Here is a 13,848-nt window from a genome sequence, read left to right as displayed (position 1 = left end):
CCAGACGGATTCACAGCTGAATTCTACCAGAGGTACAAGGAGGAGCTGGTACCATTCCTTCTGAAACTATTCCAATCAATAGAAAAAGAGGGAATCCTCCCTAACTCATTTTATGAGGCCAACATCATCCTGATACCAAAGCCTGGCAGAGACACAACAAAAAAAGAGAATTTTAGACCAATATCCCTGTTGAACATTGATGCAAAAATCCTCAATAAAATACTGGCAAACCGAATCCAGCAGCACATCAAAAAGCTTATCCACCACGATCAAGTGGGCTTCATCCCTGGGATGCAAGGCTGGTTCAACATACGCAAATCAATAAACATAATCCAGCATATAAACAGAACCAAAGACAAAAGACAAAAACCACATGATTATCTCAATAGATGCAGAAAAGGCCTTTGACAAAATTCAACAGCCCTTCATGCTAAAAACTCTCAATAAATTCGGTATTGATGGAACGTATCTCAAAATCATAAGAGCTATATATGACAAACCCACAGCCAATATCATACTGAATGGGCAAAAATTGGAAGCATTCCCTTTGAAAACTGGCACAAGACAGGACTGACCTCTCTCACCACTCCTATTCAACATAGTGTTGGAAGTTCTGGCTAGGGCAATCAGGCAAGAGGAAGAAATCAAGGGTATTCAGTTAGGAAAAGAAGAAGTCAAATTGTTCCTGTTTGCAGATGATATGATTGTATATTTAGAAAACCGCATCATCTCAGCCCAAAATCTCCTTAAGCCGATAAGCAACTTCAGCAAAGTCTCAGGATACAAAATCAATGTGCAAAAATCACAAGCATTCTTATACACCAGTAACAGACAAACAGAGAGCCAAATCATGAATGAACTTCCATTCACAATTGCTTCAAAGAGAATAAAATTCCTAAGAATCCAACTTACAAGGGATGTAAAGGACCTTTTCAAGGAGAACTACAAACCACTGCTCAGTGAAATAAAAGGGGACACAAACAAATGGAAGAACATACCATGCTCATGGATAGGAAGAATCAATATTGTGAAAATGGCATACTGCCCAAGGTAATTTATAGATTCAATGCCATCCCCATCAAGCTACCAAGGACTTTCTTCACAGAATTGGAAAAAACTGCTTTAAAGTTCATATGGAACCAAAAAAGAGCCTGCATTGCCAAGATGATCCTAAGCCAAAAGAACAAAGTTGGAGGCATCACGCTACCTGACTTCAAACTATACTACAAGGCTACAGTAACCAAAACATCATTGTACTGGTACCAAAACAGAGATATAGACCAATGGAACAGAACACAGCCCTCAGAAATAATACCACACATCTACAGCCATCTGATCTTTGACAAACCTGACAAAAACACGAAATGGGGAAAGGATTCCCTATTTAATAAATGCTGCTGGGAAAATTGGCTAGCCATAAGTGGAAAGCTGAAACTGGATCCTTTCCTTACTCCTTATACGAAAATTAATTCAAGATGGATTAGAGACTTAAATGTCAGACCTAATACCATAAAAACCCTAGAAGAAAACCTAGGTAATACCATTCAGAACATAGGCATGGGCAAGGACTTCATGTCTAAAACACCAAAAGCAATGGCAACAAAAGCCAAAATTGACAAATGGGATCTAATTAAACTAAAGAGCTTCTGCGCAGCAAAAGAAACTACCATCAGAGTGAATAGGCAACCTACAGAATGGGAGAAAATTTTTGCAATCTACTCATCTGACAAAGGGCTGATATCCAGAACCTACAAAGAACTCAAACAAATTTACAAGAAAAAAACAAATAACCCCATCAAAAAGTGGGCAAAGGACATGAACAGACATTTCTCAAAAGAAGACATTCATACAGCCAACAGACACATGAAAAAATGCTCGTCATTACTGGCCATCAGAGAAATGCAAATCAAAACCACAATGAGATACCATCTCACACCAGTTAGAATGGCAATCATTAAAAACTGAGGAAACAACAGATGCTGGAGAGGATGTGGAGAAATAGGAACATTTTTACACTGTTGGTGGGACTGTAAACCAGTTCAACCAGTGTGGAAAACAGTATGGCGGGTGATTCCTCAAGGATCTAGAACTAGAAATACCATTTGACCCAGTCATCCCATTACTGTGTATATACCCAAAGGATTATAAATCATGTTGCTATAAAGACATGCACACGTATGTTTATTGCGGCACTATTCACAATAGCAAAGACTTGGAATCAACCCAAATGTCCATCAGTGACAGACTGGATTAAGAAAATGTGGCACCTATACACCATGGAATACTATGCAGCCATCAAAAAGGATGAGTTTGTGTCCTTTGTAGGGACATAGATGCAGCTGGAAACCATCATTCTCAGCAAACTATCGCAAGAACAGAAAACCAAACACCGAATGTTCTCACTTATAGGTGGGAATTGAACAATGAGATCACTTGGACTCGGGAAAGGGAACATCACACACCTGGGCCTATTATGGTGAGTGGAGGGGGGGATGGCATTGGGAGTTATACCTGATGTAAATGACGAGTTGATGGGTGCTGACGAGTTGATGGGTGCAGCACACCAACATGGCACAAGTATACATATGTAACAAACCTGCACATTCTGCACATGTACCCTAGAACTTAAAGTATAATAATAAAAAAAAAAAAATTAGCTGCACATGGTGGCACGTGCCTGTAGTCCCAGATACTCGGGAGGCTGAGGCAGGAGAATTGCTTGAACTCAGGAGGTGGAGGTTGCAGTGAGCTGAGATCACACCACTGCACTCCAGCCTGGGTGACAGAGTGAGACTCTTTCTTCAAAATAAATAAACAAACAAACAAACAAACCAACTAAGCTGCTTGAATCTCACACTGGACCTATTAAATCAGACTCCCTGCAGATGTGCCTTGAGCCTCTGTGTTTTGTTTTGAAAATCTTCACAAGACATCTTAATGCCTAGGCATGTTTGAAAACAACTTACTGAGATGTAAATTTCGTTGAGTAAAGAAAAGGGAGCCTGCAATCCATGTTTTGCATGACTCACAAAGCGAAAGAGGGCCAGATCAGGCTTTTGAGCAGGGAAGAGATAAACTCATGCGGTTTTGTAGATACCAAGATGATGAGACTGATTTAATATCAGAGAACCCAAAAGCAGGTTAAATAACTTGTCTAAGTTCATGTAGCCAGTAAGCAGAAAGCTATGGCATAATTCCAAGTCTTTTGATTTCACTTCAGTGTTTGTACCATGGGGGCAGACCAGAGGAAAAGTAAAAAAGGATTTGATGATAAGTAGGAGAAGGAGAGAGGTTAGAATACTATGAAAGATGTCTCTAAATTGAGAGTCGTGCGTAACAGGAGGGAAGAAAACTGAAAATTGAACACCTATCATGTGCCAGGGTATATCTAATTTAATATTCCCAATACCACAACAGGGTAATAGTGGCCCACATAAGGATACGGAGGGTCAAGTTGGTTAATAGTTTGCCCAAGGCCACACAGACAGGAAGTGAAATTCGAACCTACACCTAGGTCTGCTGGCTCCAGAGCTCATACTCTTCACTATCCTACTTGGTCCCTCATCAGAGAGCAGTGCTTCTTATCAAGGGCAATTTTGCCCCCAGGGACATTTGGCAATGTATGGAGACATTTTGGGTTGTCACAATTTTGGGGAAGGTGGAGGCTGCTACTGGCATCTGGTGAGAGGGTCAGATATGCTGCTCAACCATGTACACAGCAGCCACAAAGAATTATCCAGCTCAAAATGGCAGTACTGATGAGGTTGAGAACTCCAGCCCAGAAGGATGGTTGTAGCTCAGTAAGTTGGAAATGAAGGACAAGTGGATGAGCAAGTTGATGAAAGGATTTCAAACATTTGTGTATTAGGTATTCAATTAAATCTAGCTGTGTCTCCTCTCCTTCTGCCTGAGTGTTACATGAGGCTGAGATGTTGCCCTGTATGTTATAATCTAGTTACTGACTTTCTCAGGTTTAACCGACTGGTTCTTTACAAGAGCCCTCCTTCAAGACCCCAGATGGGTTTACTGCAAGAATGGCTCTTGTGCCAGTTTCTAACCACCTATTAAAGTGAGGAGGCTTTAGTTCCCCTATTTCTTTCTCTTTTTTCTTTTGGTTTTATTATTATTTTTCTTTTTTTATGACCCATTGAGTTCTTGGCAGATCTGTCAGACATTTTCTCCAAGTTTCTCTTTTGAGCCTTTTGTCTGAGGGAGATGGATCCTTGTTTACCGAGACCTGAGTAGAAATTACCAAGCCCAAAGGCCACAATGAGGCAGCCATTTTTAGTCACTTTCCACCTGCACTGAATTTGAGCCAGAAGATAAGAGACAAAACATATCCCATTATCAGGCCCCTAAGCCATCTACTCCCCCTGATTTCTCCCACGGATATTCTTGTTTCAGTGCCAGTAAGCCCAAATACTCTGTTTGTGGTGGCTTGGAGTCAAAATCCAGGTGTGATATTCCAAAGCATTCTTGTAGAGGAATTTTCAGCCGGTATTTTGTTTACCTGCATTTTTGGCCCATCTCAATCCCTTAGGAGCCAAAAGCTCACAGAACTGTAACATCTGTAACTCTTACCATACCTGTCTATAAAATATGCATGAATGCAGACTTTACACAATGGATCTGTGGTCTTTGGTGACCTCTTCATTGTCTTTATCTTTCTTCAGGAAATTCCAAGAGACCGTGGAAATACCTTCTATCTTGCTACTGCTCATTGGGAATCTAGTACCCTCTCACAAAATGCTCTAGGGTTCTTGGCAAGAAAAAAGAAAGGCTGCAAAATCAAGATACGTTGTTCTTGGGATTACTTTATATATATATTTTTTGAATGCTCATCTTAAGACAAACCTGGAAGAAAAGCATAATAAATTATACTAGCCATAAATTAATATTACCACTTTATCCATTCTAGATTTAAAAATAATCCGGGTTTGGATTTTGATGTGTTTGGCATTGGGATCAGTCTTTCCCAATATCTTCCTCTTTATGAAAAGAAGCCATTGTCTTGTTCCTCTTACTTTGGGGCTAGGAGGTGTCTGTTCTGGCTCACTCTGTGACTTTCTGCTTTGCTCACCTTGCAACTGTTCTAGGCCTTATCTCTGATGTCTACCTTGGCCTCTGGGAATGCTGCACAGCATTGGCCATGGGTCAGTAGAGAGAGACTTACGGCAAAAGGCTTGCAGGCAACTTTTTCTCCTACTACCGTTATTGTTTCTCAATCTTGTTTCTGCATCTGTAAAATGCAGATAATGTTACCTGGCTTCTTTGCCCCACACATGAATCAGGAAGACTTTGTCTTGTTTATTGTATCTAGAGCAATGCTTGGTGCCTAGGAGCCACATAATGAATATATGCTGAATGAATGAATAAACATCATGTAAAAGTCTCCAATTCTAAATGAATTTAAGGTACTTCTTTTTTGGAGAGGACATTGCATTTTAAACTAGTCTGTTTTTAGTACATACAGATAAAATAAAAATTTTCAATGATATTTCTGCCCTGGCTTGCTTCTGGCCCTGGGCCATGCAACAATCCATGTAAGTAGTGAGGGGCCCTTCAGAGCATGCAATGTTTATTTCTTGGCATGGTTTTAGTAGAAAATGCTTATTATTATTTATTATGTACTTTTTAAGGGAAAATGGTATAGAGTCTTCATTTAGATTTTTCTGATTTTAAGATTTATATGAAGATGAGAACTAGATTAGGACTTAGGTTCTTATTAAGAGTCCACTGCACTTGAATTTCCTGCATATTTCAAAGCATGGATACCCATTGCCTTAGCTTACAGCTCAGGGAGAGTGAAGAATCTACAGCCAATGCCTGTCTCCTGATTCATAAGCATGATAAACACATGTGTGTGCACTGTGCACACACACGCGTTGTCAGGACAGTGGTAACCCATTCAATGGCAAATCCTGGAAAAGTCATAACTTTAGTTCTTGTGTATTTTGTTGATTCCCTGTTGCACTTCTGTTGAATCTTAGATACCTTGAGCCTGCATATGTTTTTGTTTAAATGACTCAGGGTAAGTTTCCTTCTTTGAACATCCCTATAATTAAAAATTCAGGCCGGGCGTGGTGGCTTACGCCTGTATTCCCAGCACTTTGGGAGATTGAGGCGGAGGTATCACCTGAGGTGAGGGGTTCCAGACCAGTCTGGCCAACATGAGAAAACTCTGTCTCTACTAAAAATACAAAAATTAGCTGGAAATGGTAGTGGGCATTTGTAATACCAGCTACTCAGAGGGCTGGGGCACGAGAGTCGCTGAACCCGGGAGGTGGAAGTTGCAGTGAGCCAAGATCATGCCACTGCACTCCATCCTGGGCAACAAAGCAAGACTCTGTCTCAAGAGAAAAAAAATTTTTAAAAAATCAAATGTTATGATGTCTTCTGCCATTGATAATCTGCCTGATCCTTTAACTAAAAGCCTCAGGGACACATGAGACTTAGAATTTTTAGATTTGAGATTTTAAAAGATATTTTAGATTTTTTAAAGAGGCAATGAGGTGCATTTACTATGTAACACTCTCATCTGGGCCTGGACTAGCATACATAGTCAATAATTGGAAATTCAGGTCAGATTTTGCCACCAAATGAGTTCAAATCAAGTTAGGTTTTGCCACCAAATAAGTTTAGAAAACAAAAAAGTTTTGGTTTTTAGAAACTTTCAGATATTTGAATTTTGGAAAAGAGACTGTAGACTGGTATTTCAAAACCTCAGTTATTGATTCACTGTATTTTTAAAAGTTCCACTAATAGAGAAACTTAATTTTATTGACAGCCTTTTAGAGAGAGGTAAGCATCTTGCCTTGTGGTCCTTTGTTTTCTCCATGGGCATTTCTGCTCACAGTCATGTGAAAATCAGCTTAATGTGTTTCTTGTTGCAGGCTGTTAAAATGGCTTGAATTCCACTAGAGGGCAGTTGGGACTTATCTCAGTGGGCTTTATCATTACCAGATCTGGTTCTGTCATAATTGGGTAATTTTTGTCACTGACCCCTGTTGGGGCCAAAAAAAACCTTCCCCATTGCCCTCTGAAGGCTCACCCAAAATCACCAGGAAAAGGCAGATTAATAGGAGAGAAGGCATAAAAATTCATTTGATCATAGTTTTAAGTGACATGGGAGCCTTCAAAATGAAGACTCAAAGATACAGGAGAAAACTGTTCATTTTTATGCTTAGGTTCAACACAGTACGGATAGTTGTGTAGAAATGTGATTGGACAAAACAGGTATGATCTAATGCTAATAGACTGAATGGTGAAGCCTAGTAAGGCTTGCTCATCTAGATTCTTCTTGACATCTCTGAGCAAGCATTTCTTTCTTCTGGGTATGTGGCAGGGCTCTTTCTGGAATGGAGATCTTATGACCTACAGTCAAATAGGGTAAGTCAGATAATTTATTTATGGCCAGTTTTTACACAGGAAAGTGGGGGGAAAGCTGGAATGATCTTTTTAGGTTGTATGGCTGGCTTTGGAGAAAAGGGATTCTGGCTTCTATGACCTGCCTTGGGGAAGAGGGATTCTAGTTTCTGTGGCTAGCCTTCAAGGGAAATGAGGGGCCCGAGGCAAGAGGGTAGGAAAAAGTCAGAGAGAGCTGTTTCTAAGGCTTTCATGCTGGAGTATTGTTTTCAAAGCCTCTACACCACCATTCATTTCTGTTTCTACTCATCAGCTGTCTGTCCCACTTGACATCACCTCACACACATCTAGAGGTCAGTGATTCCTGTGCTTACATTTCCAGTCTATGAGGCTGTTCTGAGCTCCTACTCAGAATCTCTAGTTAGCTGTTTGAAAGACCATTTAGTCTGTTGAAGATTGACGTCATGAGCTCCAATGCTTGCCCTCCACCACATTTCTTGTCTTCCAATGCTCCATCGCTCAGCAAAAGTCAACACTATCCATTTGGTCATGCGAGCCTAGGAACGTAGGCTTCATCCTTGACAATCTCTTTTCCTGCATAATTCCTCATCAAATCGCTCTACTTTACTTACCAAATATTCCCCCATGGTCTGTCTGCTTTCCTAAATCTCTACCTCTGGCTGCCAACTTCTTTTGCGTGGCTATTAGACACCTAACTGGTCTCCTAGCTCGATGCATGCCTCTCTGCCTTCTTCCAAATTTCTCCCTTATTCTGTTTCCCCTACTGCCAACTCTAGACCTTTTGATTAATCTGTTTTTATCTCCACATTTATATATCCCATCCTATATATATATATATATATAGGATGGGATATATAAATTATCCAACTTGGTAATGGTGGTAGTGGGGGAGGGGTTGAGACACTTTTTTTTTTTTTTTTTCACTTGAGGATTCTGGTAGGACTGTAAGGAGTAAACCTCTTGGATACAAAATTTGCCACCTGGCAGGAGAGCTATGTTAGAGGAGGTCTTCCCTTAATTTTTAATTTTTAAATATATATATATTTTTATATATTTTTTAAATATTAATTTTTAAATATATATATATATATATTTAAAAAGCATGTGAAAGACCAGTGCACTGAAGACTCCATTTTCTAAGATGGTAGTGGTTCATGATATATGTAAGTAGTTCTCACATAGTGTAAGTCCTACATGCATGAATTTAGGTTATTGCAGGTTATTTACGTAACAGCATTTCTCTAATACCAGTCTTCCAACAATAAATTTCAAATTTTCGATCAATTTCTTAGTCATTTTTTAAGGTATGACTTCCCCTTGGAGATCAGGACAACAATAAAAAATGAGTACATCTGCATAGACAGCTGTAAAATGCAGAGGGGGTACTAGAAAGAAACCCACATCTAATTGGCTGATGGTTTCCTCAGGGAGGGGAGTGGAAATAGGAGTATAAAGAGTTTCTTATCTTTTATTTTCATCTATTCAAACATCTGTATGGTTTGAATCTAAAACAAAAATGTAATCAGGTATTACTTATTAAAGAAAAGAGGAAAGAAAGGAGTAAGAGTGATAGATTATAAATGATTTTTAAATCTTTAAAAAAATGTCCTCCTGAATTATTCCAATAATTATTTTTAAGATACTGGAAAGACTCAACCTCCCTAAATATCTCCTTTATATCAATTCCAACACCAGAAATTTGTCATTCATTAAGTGAATATTTTACCGAAGGTGTGTTGCAAACAAAACTCCATGCTAAAATTCCTTTCTTTCTGTCTTTCATAATTCCTTATTAAAATGCAGATACCTCCTCTTCATTCCCCATGGCTAAGGTGTGAAAACCATCTTCAATAAACACCTTCAGAGATTCTGGCAACTAAGAAAAAAAAGGGAGCCTGTTTGTGTTCCTCTATCCATCCATTTATGTAACCATTATTATTTCCAGTCACTATGACAAGCTGAATGAATCTAACGAGCAAGGCAAATTAAAATCTTCTATTTTACCAAACAAAAATAGTAGAAAGAAAAAAATAGAAAAAAAGATAACTGCATTTCATAGCTTCATGTATACACGCATTTACTTAAAAAAAAAAAAAAACTGGGAAAAGAGAAAAACCACGCAGAAGGCAGCGGGCTGGGGGCCACTACACAAGGTAAGGCAGTCAGTGTAAACATCCTACTAAGACTCATAAAGAGAAGAATAACATTTGGCTCAAAATCATTTGAGTTGCCATAATGTCCCCTTCCTCTGTGTCCAACCTGAGTACTCTTTAATAAAATCTACTTTGTACACATATACCCATATATGGCCCCTGGAAAAAAAAAAAAGAAAAAAAATGGGATTATGTCTTCGTTATTTGTTACCTTGCTCTTCTCCTTAATCAGATGTAAAAGTTTTTCCAAAATGAGTAAAAAGTCTATCTCATTCTTTTTGATGTTGCCTCAGTGTTTCATCATATGGATGCACTATTATTTATTTACCATTTCTTTATTAATGGACATTTGCTTTCTCAATTTTTTTCAATAACAAATCATGCTTTATTGAATCTTCTACTTTTGTGCACATATTGAGTTTTTTTCCCCATATGGATTCTTCAAAGTGGAATTGCTAGATCAAAGAGTTTGCACATTTCAAGTTTGGATAGACAGTGTCAAATTGAATCAATTTATACTATTTGAGTGTCCTTTCTATGTCAAGATGTAACATTTAAATAATTGTTTAAATTAAATGATATCATCTGATAGATGAAAAATATTTTATTTTTGTTTTGGTTTGCATTTCCCTGATACATAGTATAGGTGAACTTCTTTTTATGTGTTTAGTGGAGATTTATATATTTTTGGTCACATTTTTTGCTCAGTTTTATAAACTTTTATTTTTTAATTGATAAGAGCTCTTCAGAGTCATTTGTTTAATTTAATTAAAAAGCATTATCACCCATTGACATTATGTAGGCATCAAGCTAGGTGTTGATGTCTAAAAGCCGTACAATATAGAGTCTCTGCCCTCCTAAGGGTGGGGTAGTGGAGGGAATGCAGATTTGCTAAGAAAATAAATGCAGTAAGATGTTAGAACTGTCAAGTTAGACAAACTGCCTACTTAAGAGTATTGGATTGCTCAGTCATCTCAGAGGGAGAAAGATTGAAAAGAGCATAAAAGTTCAACTCTCCAGTAGCAAACTCACAATATATTGAAAGTTGCTTACTATGTTTTAGCTTACTGTTTTATGCTTAAATGTGACTATTAACATATTTAAGTCAGAAATTACTGCTTATAGCACTAGTTCTGAAGGCCAGAGAACTAAGAACAGTCTTTCAGGTAACTATTTCAATATTGAGTGGTTTTTTGTTTGTTTGTTTCGTTTTGTTTTTCTGTCTTCACTTGCAGTGATGCTCTCATTCAATTGGATCAGAGCTCTTTGACAGCTTCCATGACCTTTCACTACACACATGCAAGAAACCATACTCAGACCTACACAGACAGAGCCACACAGACACAGCTGCATCAAGTGGCATTATAAGAAAGGACTAGACAGGATGCAACTGTGATGTTACTTAGGTGAAGAGTCCACTCCAGCTGAAGAGGCTCACAATGAGATCTCTATTGGCCAGAGATTTGAGATCTCTATCTGCCGATTATGTCAGGGAAATAATTTAACACATCAGTGCTGCAGTTTAAGATGAACTATAAAGACTAGGAGGAATTAGTAGGATAGTAAGTGCTTGACTTATGTCCAGGAAAAGGGCAGATGTACATTTTGATGGTAAATTATAAAAGTCAACTTGTACAAAAGTCACTGATAATTAATTCTCTTCTTCAAATGGAAAGCAGGATGGGTGGTTGAAATTTACTGACAGTGATCTCCCCTTGGATTTAGGCTGGCAGAAGAGTAGGTAGGCTTATTTTTTTTAAAAGCACAATCCCCTTGAAACAGGCCAGAAAGGAGATATGGGGTGGGCAAGATTTATTGCTCAGGTCAGTACAGAGAAGCTCAAGAGGCCTCCTTTCTGGCTCCGGAACTGTGCTAAGTAAGGGGGCTCAGGGCAGGCGGAGGGTGTCAGAAATATGATAAACCATGAAATATGATAGTACATGCAAAAACTTGTAAATGGTGAGACATAAGTCATAGTGATATTATTTTTGGTAAAAAGTAGAAACCCTACCTATTGGCATCAAATTTCTGTTATAGAATGGGTTTATAAGCAGCCCTCCGGTTGGAAGGATTTCCCTGGAAGCTGTGTTTACACAGCGAACACTTTGTTTTTGTTTAGATCATATGTGGGCTGGGAAGAAAGGAACCAATGTTCCTTTATGGAGTACTACAACACCCCATATGCTTTCAAAGAGACCCCTGAAGCACTAGCACTGAGCCTCACAAGTATTTTGTCGAGGTAAGCACTGAAAACAAAGATAAACTATGACCGCCATCTTGTGGTGGGATCCACCATTACCAAGTTGGATTGAGTGTGAGGCGGTGGTAGTGGGGGAGGGGTTGAGACACTTTTTTTTTTTTTTTTTTCACTTGAGGATTCTGGTAGGACTGTAAGGAGTAAACCTCTTGGATACAAAATTTGCCACCTGGCAGGAGAGCTATGTTAGAGGAGGTCTTCCCTTAATTTGATTTAGGTTTCTGTGGTGTGGAGAATCTGGAGTAGTTTTGAGAGAGCATTTGTCATTCCTTATCTCCATGTTCCCAGATCCCTAGCTTGGGAAGGTATTTTTCTCACATTCTCCAGAGTTCAAAGAGCTTACCAAACAACAGAAACCTAATATTTATTCTTTAATATTATTCCATTATATACCACACCAGAGCACATTTGTTTTCACAACATTTAATTAGATTTCTCGGAAATGGAAAAGCCATTTTTTTTTTTTTTATGGATTTACTATCAGTCTGAAACCTAAGAACCTTTCCAATATTTTAATACAAACCAGCCATACTGACTTAAATTAAAGGAATGTGTTCAAAGTAGAAATAACACTGATAAAAGAGGCTTTTAATATGTCCCGGAGAGTACCCAGCCTAACAGGATGACATTTTGGTGAAAGTAAATAAGATGTAGTATCAAAGGGAACTTTTTCTTTCTTGAAATATTTAAAGCATCATTTGCTTTTCACTTGGCAGAACAACGAACAACAGCACCAAAAGAAACCACGTGGCCATTTTTCACTTTGCAAAGCATTCTTTACAGATGCCTGTCTAGTTGTTCTTGGATGACTTCAGGGCACTGACACCGCATTCATCTTTGAAAGTTCTCCACCAGGTCCAAATGGCTGTCCCAGGAATGAGTGAGCCCACCATGCCTTCCAATAGGTTCAGCGTTTGTCTGTAATGTGGCAGGCTTAGGAACATATCTGGCTGAAGACGCTTATCTTTCACTGTGTCGGAATCTTTCAGGGCTGCAGCATTCTGTGTTTCTAATATCTAGGCAGGAAGACAATCAGATTATACATTTGGCAGCAGTACCTAGACTAATGCCTGGCACATGATAGGTGCTGAATGAATGCTCCAAGACCGAAGGATCTAGTTGTTATCTTGACACCTAGAGATATACCGAAATTCTTGTATTGATATCTACTCCAGTCCCCTCTCCTAACACATGGCCTCAAACTTGGCTCTCTTGTCATTTGAGGCTGGATAATTCTGTTACAGGGAGCTGTCTTATGCATTGTAGGATGTTTAGCAGCGTTCCTAACCTCTACCCACTAGATGCCAGTAGGATGCTCCAGTTGTAAAAACCAAAAATGTCTTTAGATTTTGACAAATGTCCCCTGGGGGGCAGAAATATCCCCTGGTTGCAAATCACCATCCTAAACTGAGCATAGTTATGTGAAAGAGATATGGCCTTAGGCACTAGTTGAGTCAGCAGTAGTAAATCATGAAATATGAACACCATGGAAGTGCTCTTCTGACCAACAATATCTCCCCTGCCCTCAGTGTTCTCTAGCAAAGATGACCATAAATGTTTAAACTGAGATAGTTTTGCAGAAAGTTGAGAGCAAATGATGAGCAATCAGCCAGCCAGGAAAATGGTTCGTTTTTGTTTTCAGGAAAAGAAGAGTCACGTGGGAGAAATACAGTCATTTGTAAAAAGCAGGTGTCCAAGAGATAGTGTGTGTAAAGGGGAAAACATTGGATAGGAAATCAGCAGACTTGCACACTAATCCTGGGTTGGCTACTGACCAGCTGTGTCCCATAGGGGAGCTTTCTCCACTTGGCTGATAATAAGGGGGCTGACGCAAGTGACCCATAAAGTTCCTTCTCCTGCTCAGGTGTGAAGGAAATTACAGATTTGTTTGTCTAATGAATAGCCTATTATTACGCATTTTTGCAGAGGAGGAGCCGTGCTTTGACAGAGTACAAGGCTAGAATCAGTGAGGAGTATGGGAAGATAAATTACGGGGTTTAGGGAATGCCAAAGTCTAAGATGAAGGTAATGGAGTTTCTGTTGAAAGGAAAT

This window comes from Macaca fascicularis, chromosome 6, assembly GCF_037993035.2.
Source record: "Macaca fascicularis isolate 582-1 chromosome 6, T2T-MFA8v1.1".
Lineage (NCBI taxonomy): Eukaryota > Metazoa > Chordata > Mammalia > Primates > Cercopithecidae > Macaca > Macaca fascicularis.
Note: the sequence above shows the minus strand (reverse complement) of the source record.